Here is a 14388-nt window from a genome sequence, read left to right as displayed (position 1 = left end):
CTGAGAAATTCGTATAGATTCTTCCTGGATGTAATGGCTTGAGAAATGAAGCCAGAAGAAGCAGAAATTCAGACATATATTGTGAAGTTATGGGATTTTCTCTTTCTGTGGTCCATCAGTGCCCGAGCAGACAGCTTTAGAGGCTAGAATAAGTAGCCTGTTTTTGACTAGACTTTTTCTTTATATAAACCCGAATCATAGAGTTGTATCACATTTTAGTGGGTCGGATAATAAACATGGGAGTAGTTCCCTCTTTCTGACTATTTCTCTAATTCACATACCTCCCTGTTTTAGAGGCACTTAGTCCTTGATCAGGTATCTAAACAGTTGTTACTCCATGGGTGCACCCTCAGCATTTTGACTTGAAGCAGTAGTCCAGTTCTGGAAGTTAATCTTCCAATCAATTGCACTTATAACACATTGTTTTGGTTCAAAGGGAAGTTTTGGTGCACACAAACCAGCTGTTCATCAGAGGAAATTAAACTGGGAGCTCTGCTCTAGCTGTGCACTTCATCACCATAAAAGCTCAAACTAATGACTGATCCTTCATAACATATATATGGTGATGGTGTTTGGTCCAGGGGAACAGAATAAAGCTAGTCTGAAGTAATACCACAGACCATTCAGGGTGTTGATACTGGGTCTCATCACCAGCTGTTTTGATCTACTGGTCTTCCTCTGTTGTGCTAAATTACTTACTAGTATAAACTAGGTCAATAAATACCTTTAGATACATGGAATGGAATATGCAGAAACATTGTATTTGTCTTAAAAATGTTTGGTTTAGAATATTACTTTTTAAAATGTTATTTTGCTTAATAGAAGCTGTGTAAAAAGCTATTTTTCTCCCACTGTATGAACATGGAGATGAAGATACTGAAAGCAAAGCACTATGTGTTTGATCTTTCCTGACCTAATCCGTATCTCCTTTGGCAGTTACAGACATGACGGGCAATGTTTGATGAATTTGTTCCTGTCTCACTGAGATAGAAAGTCAATCCAATTCTCCATTTCTCAACTCTATGTGATAACAATTAGTGCCAATGTCTTGTCAACAGTGTTCTCATGCAGGCCTTTTATATGGCAATCAGTATATATTGAATGGAAACTGTATACAATGAGAAGGTAGATAACAACTGCATCGATATTTTAGGGTCAAGTGCATCAGGATTCAGTGACAAACAAAGCCCAAAAGTGAATATGAAGTTTTTTTTTTCCTTAAGAATATAGAAGTGCTCTATTTGAATGTTATACGAAGGTCATGCCGATCTAGCAACACTTTAAATGATCATCATAAAATTATTCTTGGATATTAAAATGTAAGGTAGAGTACATGTTTTGAAGTTATATCACTGGGTACATATGGCATACAGTTAACCTACTGAACACTATAAGCACATTCACGAGAAAGATACTACAGAAAGCAAGCTCCTTAATTTAGCTGCAAAGGTATAATGAGATCCAGGGATCTTAATTCAAGGTGAAGCTAGATAAATTCAAGGTTGAAAAAGAAAGTACATATTTCTAAAAGTAAAAGTAATTAATCTTTATAAAATCTTATCTAGGGAAGTTGTGGATTTTCACTGCCTGAAAACTTTAAATAAATCCTGTGTCTTATAAAAAGAGGTGTTCTAGCTAAAAAAGGAGATATGGGCTTATATGGATTATAACGAGAAATTATTGGGGAAATTTCTATGGTGTGTGAATATAAGAGGCCAGACTGTATGACTGTCATGGTTCCTAGGACTCAAAGGCTATCTGTTTGTCTGCTAGTAACTTAATCAAAGTTTGTGTTCTAAAAACGAGAAAAAGAAGAATTTATCACTTTGTGTCTTAGTAGACAAAGATTTAAAGCAATAGATGCTCTCAGTTTCAAATTACAGTGTTTTTGTAGGCAAATGCTCTGAATTAACAAAGTTGAGATAAGCAGTGACAGGTTGCTGTAATACTTTGAATTCATGAACAAAGTGTCACTAAATATTTGGTGGATTTTTTTGATGTGGATAAGAGTATCAGACTTCTATAATACTTTGAATTAATGAACAAACTACCACTGATTATTTGGTGTATTCTTCTGAAGTGGGTGAGCAACACCTTTAACGAATGTCCGAAGGCCTGCTATAAGGCCAAGAGCTAATGAGTAATTTTTGCAGTAAAATAATTACTATTATTACATGTTTATATTACAGTGTTATCATTTATGCACTCATTCTGCAGTACTACCCAAGTTAATCAGGTTAAAATGGGTTAATTAGATTAGGTTCTTATTGTGACGAAAAGGCAAAAGTGTTTCTGAGCTATTTATGTTACAGGATATTTTTGATTTTAAAAACAAACAAGATACAGGGCGGGGGGAACAACAGAATAAGAGTGTGTAAGGGAAAATATAAGGAAATACTTTTCTAATACAAACAGTGTGTATACATATATAATATACCATATGTATATGTGTTATACATATATAATATACCATTTGGAAATTTTTTACTTAATTTTTTTTTAAAAAGAAGCATACAAGAGTCCTTAACATTTCATTGAAAATTTTCTGAACCATTCAAAATAAATGAGAAGAACTGACTCCACACAAATTTCTTTGAATGTGATTGAAAAAAAAGCCCCACAACTCCCAGGAGATTTCTTAGTAAAGGGCAGTTTAAAGAATGGTCAACAGTTTTGAATGCTTCAAGGTATTGTGAAATAATGGAAAGATAGGGAGAGGAGAAGTATACAGACAGAAACTTTTACATTAGATTTGTAAGAAATGGGAAACAAAATATTCAGATTATATAAACTGTGAAAAACTTTTTGGAATTTTAATGACTATATTTTCAAGTTTGCTAACAATATAATCAAGACATTCTGCAACAAATGCAGAGGTATTTGCTGTTTGGATAGAAGATATTCTTTGCTAGTGGCTTTAGGCATAGGCTAACATTGGAAAAAGTCAGATTTTAAACTGTATGAATATCTTTAGCACAAACAGTGTGTGATATAGTCACATGTAGTTCATCAGAACACCAGATATTACGTCCAGTAGAGGTCAATACTGTACTTCTGTACTAAATATTGTATTATAAGCATAGTTAAGCAATATAAGTCTCATTGGCTTTTAGGCCTTTTTTACAGGATAAAAATGCATAAATTATTCTCAGATTTATAATTTTTTCACAACTATTTGGTTACTTCAATAATATATGATTGATGGGCAAACTCAAAGCAAATTTTGACAAAGCCGCCAAAGGCAGGATTTTGGAAAGAATTTAAGTACTTGAAGTGGAAGAGCAACATATTTTGAAGTCCTAGTCTAAACCTGTGAGGTCCAGAGCTCCTGCAGAGTTCTTTTTTATATTTGACAGGTCTGTAATCTATAAGCACTTCAGTTCTTGACCTTAAAGTTGCCCAGATGCTTAAATCGCTGTTACTGCAGTTGTCAGAAGTATCTCAATCCTGGTAGTTCAGCAATTCAGCCCTAACTCAGGGATCCAGAAACTAGGCACCTACTGCCTTTCTCCTTTGAGGGTTACGATCTGCTAAGCTTCCTCAGACTTACAGATTACTGAAAATGCAGTGATAGCGGCTGCTTTCTTTTAAAACATAGCTAGAGGATACATTTCCCTTTTCACTTAGAGATTTGGTTATGTTAATATGACAGTGTGAACCCAGGTTCAGTTCCTCCTTTCCTGGGGAAAAAAAAAAAAAAAAATCTTATGCTTATCTCTTTAGACTCACCAACTTGGTTTAGACTCTATGAACCTCTGCATATGTTTGTAAGCAAAAATGCTTTCCATCTCAAACACTAAACCTATGTCTCTATGATGAATTCCTGAATCAAACGAGCCAGAAAAATTAAAAGCAAGTTGACTTGTAATCCATACAGCTCTTCCGAAGGAGGGAAGCTTTATACGTTTTATCCAATGATGACATGATGCCAAACAAACGTGGGTAAGTCACTAGGACCATATCACATTCAGCCATGAGCCTTGAAGGAACTCAGATGATAAATTGCTGAATTTCTGGTGAACTTGTGTAAACTATCTACTAGAAACAACCACTCTGTCAGAGGACTGCCAGGTTGCCAGCATAGCTTTTATCCAGAAAAAGGACTTTAAAGGAAATCCTGGGAACTACGGGATGAGTCTGACCTCCATTCCTTGCAAAATGAGGATCTACAACAAAGAATAATGTAGTGAAGCACAGGTGTAATCTCATTGTATTAGGAGCCAGGCAACATGGAGTTCTGTGCGAGTGTGAGTGAGCAGGTGGATAAAGGAGAGGCATAAGACGTAATATGTGTGGATTTGGAAAGTAAAATCCTTGTGCAGTTTCTATACCAAAGGCCACTGAAGAAATTAAGTAGCTGTGGGTTTGGAGGAATGGTACTTGTCATGGTTTAACCAAAACCAGGACAGTACTTTGATGGCTTTACAGAATAGGAAGATAAAGGATAGGCTACAGCTTACTCTTCAGTAACTTACTTCTAGATCCCTTTTCAGGGGGAAGAAGAGTATGGATACCCATGGATCAGCAATGGGTTCATTTTTATTCAGCATTTTCACGGATGACCTGGGAACAGGGAATGTGGGGTCAAATATTCAAGTTTGCAGATGTTACTGAGGTCTTTCAGGCAGTTAAATCTAGCACTGGTGTTGAGAAACCCCAGGAGGACATCACAAAACTAAAGTATTGAGCCAAGAAATGCCAGATGATGCACTATGTGAGTAAATGGGAGGTAATGCAACCTAAATCATCCTTACTTAATGGTGATCTTGGAAGTGGAAGTTACAATTCAGGAAGGAGATCTTGGACTTCTCACTGGCAGTTTTTTGAAATCATCATCTCAGTGTGCATTCTGTTCTCAAAACCAAACAAAATATTGGGCATCATTAGGAAAAATATTGAGGCTAAACCAGAAACCACCATTTTTTTTTGTCTGAAAAACATTGATGCACTGGATTACTTGATGCAATGCTTTTCCTTGCATCTCCCCAAAAGATATAATGTAGTTAAAAATGATGCAGAGAAGGCAACTGAAAAGGTTATGGGAATGCAACGTTGTCTTACAATAAAAGATTAAAATGCTTGAGCCTTTCTGTTTGGGGAAGGAAAGCCCGGAGAGAGAGAGAGATGATAAATGTTGACAAAAAGTCATGAAGACAGTAGATAAGGCAAATACACTGCTATTATTCATCAGATACCACAGTACTAGAATAAGAAGACACTCACTGAAAGTAGCAGGATGAGAGTTTAAGACAGATAAAAGAAAGTACTGCCTTACATAGTGGTTAGTGACTTTTTGGCATGTCTTGCCACAAAATGTTGTGGAGATAAATAATACCAAGCAGGTTCAAAAATGGATTATTCAAGTTCCTGGGCAACAGGTTTTTAAATGGATACTAAAATCAGGCAAGTAGTCCCTGCAATTCCTACTGTGAATGCTGGGAGAAGGTGAGGAGAATGGACAGCAGATAGTGGAAGGGCTTGTGCATGCTCCCTAAATAGCATCTCCTGCTGCTGGAGAGAAAATACTGGGCTATGTTACTGTTTATTAAGTTTCCTTAGAATGATTATTAAGATGGTTATACCAGTGGCTCTCCAAGGTTAATATGGTGAGTGCAGGGAAAAGTTAATGAGGGATCACAGAAACCTGAAACACCTTATTCTCCATGAACAATGAAGAATAATAGTGGAAGAATAGTTTGAGGTAACTTTAACTATATAAAACTTGAAAGATTTTTATTAAAAAAATAAGCAAGCAGGCTAAATTTAAGCTCTAAAGAGGTACACTTTCCAGCTGATCTATACTCCAAAGTTTACGTATTAGAAGAAAATAACCTGAAGTAGATGGTTTAATAGATAATATATTATTGTTATATATTTAATCAGTGGGGGAAAAATAGTCTTATTGAAACTTCCTTGTATTTCTACTTATTTTTTGCATGGAGGATATATTTCAGTTAATTCTTAGGGGAAGATTCAGATTTGGAAGGATGACTCCAGCCTTCTTCTGAAGTTACACCTATTTCAACATCAGTAACTTAGTCACCTCTGTAAAGTTTCCACTTTTTCTTCCTAATTATCTCAATATGAAACTCAGGTCTCTCACTGATTTCATTTCTGCCTCTTCTCACCTTCATTTAAAGTTTGGGGTTTTTTTTGACAAATCTGTTCTCTTACAACTCAAATTTTAAAGCATTAAATTCAAACTATATATATATAAAACACTTGTCTCTGTAAATTTCTTCCTACAGACTTCAAAATAAATGAATTGAAATTCATATTTTAGGTGCTAAAAAGTACAACTGGATAGGAGGAATCATAGCAATTTTTTTCTGACATAACAGTATAAAACATATCCATTTTTATGTCAAAAAAATCTAGTGTGCCTATGATTATTTGCTGCCTAGCTGCAGTTTGTTTTCAAAATGTCTTAACTTTATCTGGACAAACTTAATGAAGAAGGCAAAGTTTTGAGTACAGTCAGCCATGCCAAAAAAGTTTAAGAAATATCTTTTAACATGGCATCTTTGTTTCAGCAAACTCACTAACTTGACTTCATCTCTGGGCCCACAGAATGATTCAGAGATTTAAAACAAGCACCCTTGAAGAGATTTATTTTGAGAAGTCTTCTTAATATCAGTGTAATATTAGCCCTTTTTAAAAATACAAAAATGCTGTAAATGACTTCTGTAAAGGTAAGATATAAATTTTTTTTCCTGTAAGATACTGTGGCCATATTGGGAAAAAAATCATAGGTTAAATTGCTTGTTTTCACTGCAGAGGAAATATTCTTAGACTAAATATCACATATGAGAAATAATGAATTGGGAGCAACACATAATGAGAAACACACACTTCTGTAAGTAACATAAGTAGTAAAAGGAAGGCTGGGGAAAATGTGGGCCTGCTGCTGAATGGGGCAGGGGATCTGGTGACACAGGACATGGAAAAGCTGAGGTACTGAATATTGCCTTCTCCCCAGTCTTTATAAGCAAGACCGGCCTTCAGAAATCTAGGGGCCCAGAGACCAGGGGGAAAGGCTGGAGCAAGGAAGATGTGCTCTTGGCGGAAAAGGATCAGGCCAGGGAATACTTAAGCACACTGGACATACATAAGTCCATGCACCCTGATGAGATGCACCCGTGAGTGCTGAGGGAGCTGGCTCATGTCGTTGTGAGGCCTCTCTGAATAATCTTTGAACAAACCTAGTGATTGAAAGAGGTGCCTGAGGACTGTAGGAAAGCAAATGCCACTCCTATCTTCAAGAAGGGCAAGAAGGAGGATGCAGGGAACTATCATGAAATGACTGCCTTGATAGATGAGGGGAGAGCAGTGGATATTGTCTACCTTGACTTCAGCAAGGCTTTTGACACTGTCTCCTCTAAGATCCTCATAGAGAAGCTGATGAAGTAGGGGCTGGAAAAGCAGGCAGTGAGGTAGGTGGATTGAGAACTGGCTTAATGACCAGGCCCAGAGGGTGGTGATCAGCGGTATGAAGTCCAGCTGGAGACCAGTAAGTGGTGGTGTACCCTGGGAGTCAGTACTGGCTCTAATCTTTTTCATCGTCTTTATTAATGATCTGGATGACGGGGTAGAGTGTACCCTCAGCAAGTTTGGCTGATACACCAGTGGGTTGTGCTGCCATCCAGAGTGACCTTGACAGGCTGGAGAAATAGGCTGACAGAAATCTCATGAAATTGTGCAAAGGGAAAGGCCTCCTGCATCTGGGGAGGAAGAACCCCAGGCACCAGTATACAACGGGGGCTGAAAAGCATCTTTGCAGAGAAAGGACCTGGGGGTCCTGGTGGACAGAAAGTTGAACATGAGCCAGCAATGTGCCCTTGCAGCAAAGGCGGCTAATGGTATCCTGGGCTGCATTAGACAAAGTATTGCCAGCAGGTTGAGGGAAGTGATCCTTCCCCTTTATTCAGCACTGGTGACACTACATTTGGAGTACTGTGTCCAGTTCTGGGCTCACCAGTACAAGAGACAGATAGAACTACTGGAGAGAGCCCAGCAAAGGGCCACAAAGATGGTTAAGGGGCTGGAGCATCTCTCATATGAGGAAAAGCTGAGAGAGCTGGGACTGTTTAGCCTGGAGAAGAGAAGGCTCAGGGGGATCTTATCCATGTATATGAATACCTGAAGGGAGGGTGTAATGAAGACAGAGCCAGACTCTTTTCAGCACTGTCCAACGAAGTTACAAGAGGCAATGGGCACAAACTGAAGTACAGGAAATTCTGCTTAAACATGAAGAAAAATAATTTTTACTGTGGGGGTGACTGAACTCTTCAACAGGTTGCCCAGGGAGGTTGTGGACTCACCCTCCTTGGAGATATTCAAAAGCTGTCTTGACATGGCCCTTATCAGCTGGTTTTAGGTGATGTTGCTTGAGCAGGGGGGTTGGCCAAGATAATCATCAGAGGTCCCTTCCAACCTCAACCATTCTGTGATTCTGTGATATATAAATACACATTTGCATCTGAGTTTTCTGCAGAGATACATTTAACTAATCTGGGATTCAGAAATAGCTTTGAACCAATCATCTGAACATTAGACTCCTTTGAATTTGGACACAAAATGTGGACACTCAATATTTTAAGTGTCTTCCTGTTTCCTTAGTGCAGAGTATCCTGCATTTGATGTAGGATTAATGTAATAATCGATTACCTCTACCTTCATGAGTTGTTTTTCAGTTCCTGCTAATGCAGTAGGGCTGGTAAAAAAAAGGACCTCAAATTTTTATTAATGATAGCTGAGATGTACACATTTAGCCAGTTTGGGGAGGTGTTGGAGAAAACATGCTGTCATTCATTTTACTTTGTGAGTTTTATAAAGATTCAATCTCTTCATCTTCTTTTAGTTTCACTCAAGTTTTCATCAGTTTTGTGTCCCTACTGTGTACTGCACCAGGATCAATAGACAATTTGGAAAGTCTTTTGTAATTTATTCATTGAGTATTTATTTCATGCATACTGAAGGCATATTATATACAGGAAAGGAAAGCCTGTATCAGTATTGATCCATATTTTGTAATGATATCCAGCCTATTAGGAAATCAAATAACACAGATTTTGTGAAACAGGATTCATCACAGAAGAAATAGTGCAAAAATGAAATCCTAATGAAGCATAAATCCAAATGTGCATGGTGTGAATTATTAAGAAAAATTAAGTTTTTTTACACATATGAACAAAAATCCAAAATGCATTTTATCTCCTTCCAGTTTAGGAAGAGTTATCCTATTTTGATTAAACTGGTATAAAAGATTTAGTTATAAGTCCAAAAAGGTTCCTTGTAGCCTCCATGGTTAGGCCCAGGGAGTATCCAGGGAGTATTTTGTACTTGAAAATGAAGAGGTGTCCAGTGATAAAAGAATTAGGGTTATCTGTAGAATATCTAAGTTTAATTCTTGTCTCTATCACAGACTTTTTGTGCAACTTGGAGAAACGCAATTGTTCTGTGCTACAATACCTCATCTCTAATCTTCAGAAGAAAGAACGTGTCTGCCTTGTCTGTAAAGGCTTTGAAGCAGAGACTGTCTCCTTGAATGTATTTTCTAGTGTAAAGTACAATGGAACCTCTGATTTGTGTTAGGGCCTTTCAGTGTTACTGTGATACGAATAAATAATAATTAGTAACAGATGTTTTGTCTGCTTTCTTTATAAAGGATAAGTCCATGAAAGAAAGCTAACTTTTCCCTGTAAGATGAAAAGAACTTCAAAGGTCAAATTTTAGCTATTATTCTAATGAAAAATGAGATGCTTCTAAAGCTGTTGATAAAGAGTATAGTTTCATAAACTTCTCCTATTTCCTTTAACCTGCATTAGAGTTCTTACTGTGATTTTAAAGTTTGAGCACACCAAAATATTAAAAGTCCCCACAGCTTGCATTTTTTTTCCCCTTTAGCTGTACTGTGAAGATGGAATCAAAACCTTCCCCAGAGCCTCCAACCACCCTTATTGTTATAATAAATAAAAAAAGAGGAAGATTTATGAAAATGTCAGAGAGATACTTATGCTGTGAGAAATATCAACTAGTATCTATCAAACATCATCTTTGTCAGCAACAGTGTTTTGCAGAAAGTCAGTCAAATTAAGGTGCATTGTATTTATTTTTATGTTGGCAATGCTGTAGTACATAGACCTCACTTTTTAAGCAAGAAGGAAACTTAATTTGGCTTAATTCTGACAGTCTCACCATGATTAAAGAATTTTTCCTGTCTGTAGGTGGAATCAACAATAGAAAAAACAAAATTATTAGGATAGTGTTTTATTTACAATTCAGTGAATTGAAGGAAGGAAACTTCTGTCTCCTGTGATATCACCTCTTGCCTTATCAAGTTTTTATTTTCTCTTGAAATTCTCACCTCGTGAAGAGAAATAAAAGGCAAAGAATTAAAATAAATGTATGTTCAGATACCTTCTAAAGTGCTTTATTATACATATATTTTAGAGTTAAAAATAAAATTTAACGTATTTAACAATGAAATAGGAATGACTCTTAAGAGAAGGATTTTAGAATAATTCATAAAGTAATTCTGATGGTTTGAGGTACACAGACAGTTGAGAATTGTCAGTGAACTGCTTTAACGTTTAACTGATTCTTATCTCCTCATTTGCTGTACTGCATAGTGCCTCATATCAATAGTAATTTTGGAAATGAATGACAAGAGGGACTTACAATCCCCTTCCCTAAACCAGCAAACATACAGGAATGAGTATGTTGTGTCCTTTGAATATATACAGCAGCTAAATTTATACTGAGTTAGAATTATTCCCTGAATTTGTCCTGCAGTTCTGTGATATCCCAGGATCCTTAACGGGAGAAGTAAAGCATTTGGCTATTAAAGATTAAAACCAACAACAGCTTATTAGATAAAATGGCTCTGACCCATCCTATCATCCTTCTTATCATTAAAGTCCCCTTATTTTGTATTTCAGCTTCTTGCTTTCAGCATTCTGGCTGCTTCTCTGCATGTACTTTGTTATCTGTTTTAAAACCTTTAGTATTTCTGCTAAATTAGTGAGCATAGGATATCTCTACCTCACATCTTTCCACATGCACACACTTTCCCCAACACTCCTTTATGTTTTCCCACCATTCCCATTAATGGTAACTGCTAGTTCACTTTTTGTTCCTTAAACCTGAATGCTTGCTGTGAGAAGCATGCTTTAAATGTCAGCACATTTCCTTGAGTCAGCCACATTTTCTTATGCTGTTTGTCAGTTCTGCTTATATGAGAATTGCTGCCTCTAATGCTCTAAAGCTCTCTTAGCCAGATCTTCATCAAATGTAAATTTACTTAACATGATTGGAAGTGTTGGAGCTGAAAAGCTGTCTTTCTATGCTTCTCACCTTTCAGATTGTAATAGCTGCATAAAATGCAGTATCAGAGATTTGCTGAGGTTGGAAGGAACCTCTGGATATCATCTTGTGCAAGCCACCTGCTCCAAGCAGGGTCAACTAGAGCTGGTTGATCAAGGCCATGTCCAGACAGCTTGGATGTCCAGACAGGGATGGGGACTGCACAGCCTCTCTGGGCAACCTGTTCTGATGTTCAACCATCCTCAGAGTAAAAAACTTTTTCTTATGCCTAGGTAGAATTTCCTGTGTTTGAGTTTGTGGCCATTTACTCTTCTTCATTCCCTGAGTAGCAAGGAGGAGAGCCTGACTCCCTCTTCTTTACTCCCTCCTGTCAGGTGCTGATACACATTGATAAAATCACCTGAGCCTTCTCTTCTCCAGCCTAAAGAGTCCCAACTCTCTCAGCTTTTCCTCATGGGACAGATAGTCCAGTGCCTTGATCATCTTAGTGGCCTCTGGCTGGACTCTCTCCAGTAGTTCCATGTCTCCCTTGTACTGGGGAGCTCAGAGCTGGACATGGTACTCCAGGTATGTCCTTGCTAGTGCTGAATAGAGGAGAAGGATCACCTCCTTTGACCTGCTGGCAACACTCCTAATGCAGTGCCCAAAACTGTCAGCTTGCTTTGTTCTAAGGGCACATAGCTGGCTCACGTTCAACTTGCTGTCCACAAGGGCACTTCTCCAGTCACTTGGTCCTTGTACTTGTCCATGGGCTTCTTCCCTCCCAGGTGTGGGACTTGGTTTTTCCCTTTGCTGAATTTCATAAGATTCCCATCGGCCCATTTCTCCAAATTCTCGAGATTCCTCTGAATGACAGCATAACCTTTTGGTGTATCAGCTACTCCTCTAAGTCTTGTATAATTTGCAAACTTGCTGAGGGTACAGTCTGTCCCATCATCTATGTCATTAACAAAGAATTTAAACAGTGTTGACCCCAGTATTGGCCCATTGGGTATACCATGAGTGGCTGGCCTCCAGCTGGACTTCATGCTGTGATGATAAGCCTTTGAACCTAGCAGTTCAGCCAGTTTTCAGTTCATCTCACTGTTCATTTATCAAGCACATATTTCATCAGTTAGTCTATGAGACTGTCATAGGAGACTAAAGTCAAGGTAAACACTATCTACTTCTCTCTCCTTATCCACTAAGCCAGTCATTTCACAGTGTTCAAGACCTTTGTAAATCCATGCTGACTGAACCCCAGTCACCTCTCTGTCCTTCATGTCTGAAAATGGCTTCCAAATTTAGTTGTTCCATCATCTTCCTAGGTTTTGAGATGAGGCGGATCACCTTGTAGTTCTCCAAATCTTCCTCCTTGCCCTTCCTCAAAATAGGACTGATATTTTCTTTCTTCCAGTCCTCAAGAATCCCCCCTTTCTTTCCTGATTGGCATGACCTTTCAAAGACTTGGCCTTGCAATGACATTGATAGCTCCCTCAGCACTTCTCTACTGAGGGTAAGCTTTCCTTGCTCCAGACTTTCCCACTGTTCTCAGGGCCCTGGGATTCCTGTAGGCAAATGTCACCATTAATGACTGAGGCAAAGAAGGCATGGAGTACCTCAGCCTTTTCCATGTCCTTTGCCACCAGGTCCCCTACCACATGCAGAAGTGGGCTTACATTTTTCCTCATCTTCTCTTTGCTGCTCATGTATCTGTAGAAGCCTTTGTTGTTACTCTTCACATTGCTCTCCAGATTCAGCTCCAGGTGGGCTTAGGTTCTCCTAACCATGTCCCTGGATGGTCCCTGCGTGACCAAACAGTCAGTGTCTCTATATTCTTCCTGGGTGACCTGAACATTCTTCCACCTCTTGTATGCTTCCTTTTGATGTCTGAGTTTAGTCAGAAGCTCTTTGTTAATCTGACCTTTGCTTGATTTCCTGCACTTTGGGATTGACTGCTCTTGAGCTTGGAAGAGTTGATCCATGAAAATCAAACAGCTCTCTGGACTCCTCTTTTCTTCAGGACTGTTACCCACTGTATTCTTTCCAGCAGATCCCTGATCTGTCAAACATTATGTCCCCTGTGTAGAGAAGCATATATTCTGTAGCTACTCCTGTAGGCTAGTCTCATCTACTCTGTTTTATCAAGACTATATTTAAACTAATAAATACTGTTCATCTTTTATAGCACTGCTGCTGATAATATTTTAAGTCTTCATGTTAAAGAATATAAAGTCTACAAATCTCAAAATCTCACTACATCAAGTTTCTGCTCTGTAAAATAATTGAAAACAGTATTTATTATTTATTTTTCCATGCCATAAAGAGGCACTGATTGACATGAGATTGAAGCAGTGTTGTGTTGGGCATGGTATAAGCACGTGTTAAAAGAGAACTTTTGCAGTCTAAACCTTAGAAAGTTCATAATCTAAGCCAACAAGACAGTCAGAAGTCAGGAGAACAAGAGTAATTAAAGCATCTTGTCTGCACTCGTGCAAGATGACAGTACCTTACCTTTAGGTTAGAATCCAGCTTTCCAGATTGCCAAGTTCTCTCTGTATTCAGTAAATCATGTTTCTCCTGTTAGGTATTTTCTGTGCTAATATTTTTCTTGTTGAGTTCTAATTGCCACAGGTGCCAACATTTATAGTTTCTCTTGTTTCCTTTTTGTTCTATTGCTTAGTAGTACTCACTGCCAACAAAGTCTTTAGACATTCTTTTTTGTTTGTTTTTTACTTTCCTAATCTGATTCTACAGTGTTTTGTTATATCCTCTTTGATCATTCTATATAATTCTTGCCCATCTTTTGCATCTTCTCATACTCTAGTTAGTTCCTCCTTACACTGCTCAGACAAGTGAAGCATAAATAATATTTTTAAAATTAATTCTTTGTTTGGTGTGGTCTACATATTCCATGAATTGTGGAATAGCTTTTCTTTTAGGATGCAAGAAGAATTTTAAATTTGGGGATTATAAAATTGTAACAACAGTTGAATTGGCTGTGGTTTTATTAAAGAAATTTATGAAGACCTCCTATCTCATTAGCTGATCTAACCCTAGTTAGAGTGTCCTCATGTTTTCTTC

This window comes from Harpia harpyja, chromosome 2, assembly GCF_026419915.1.
Source record: "Harpia harpyja isolate bHarHar1 chromosome 2, bHarHar1 primary haplotype, whole genome shotgun sequence".
Lineage (NCBI taxonomy): Eukaryota > Metazoa > Chordata > Aves > Accipitriformes > Accipitridae > Harpia > Harpia harpyja.
Note: the sequence above shows the minus strand (reverse complement) of the source record.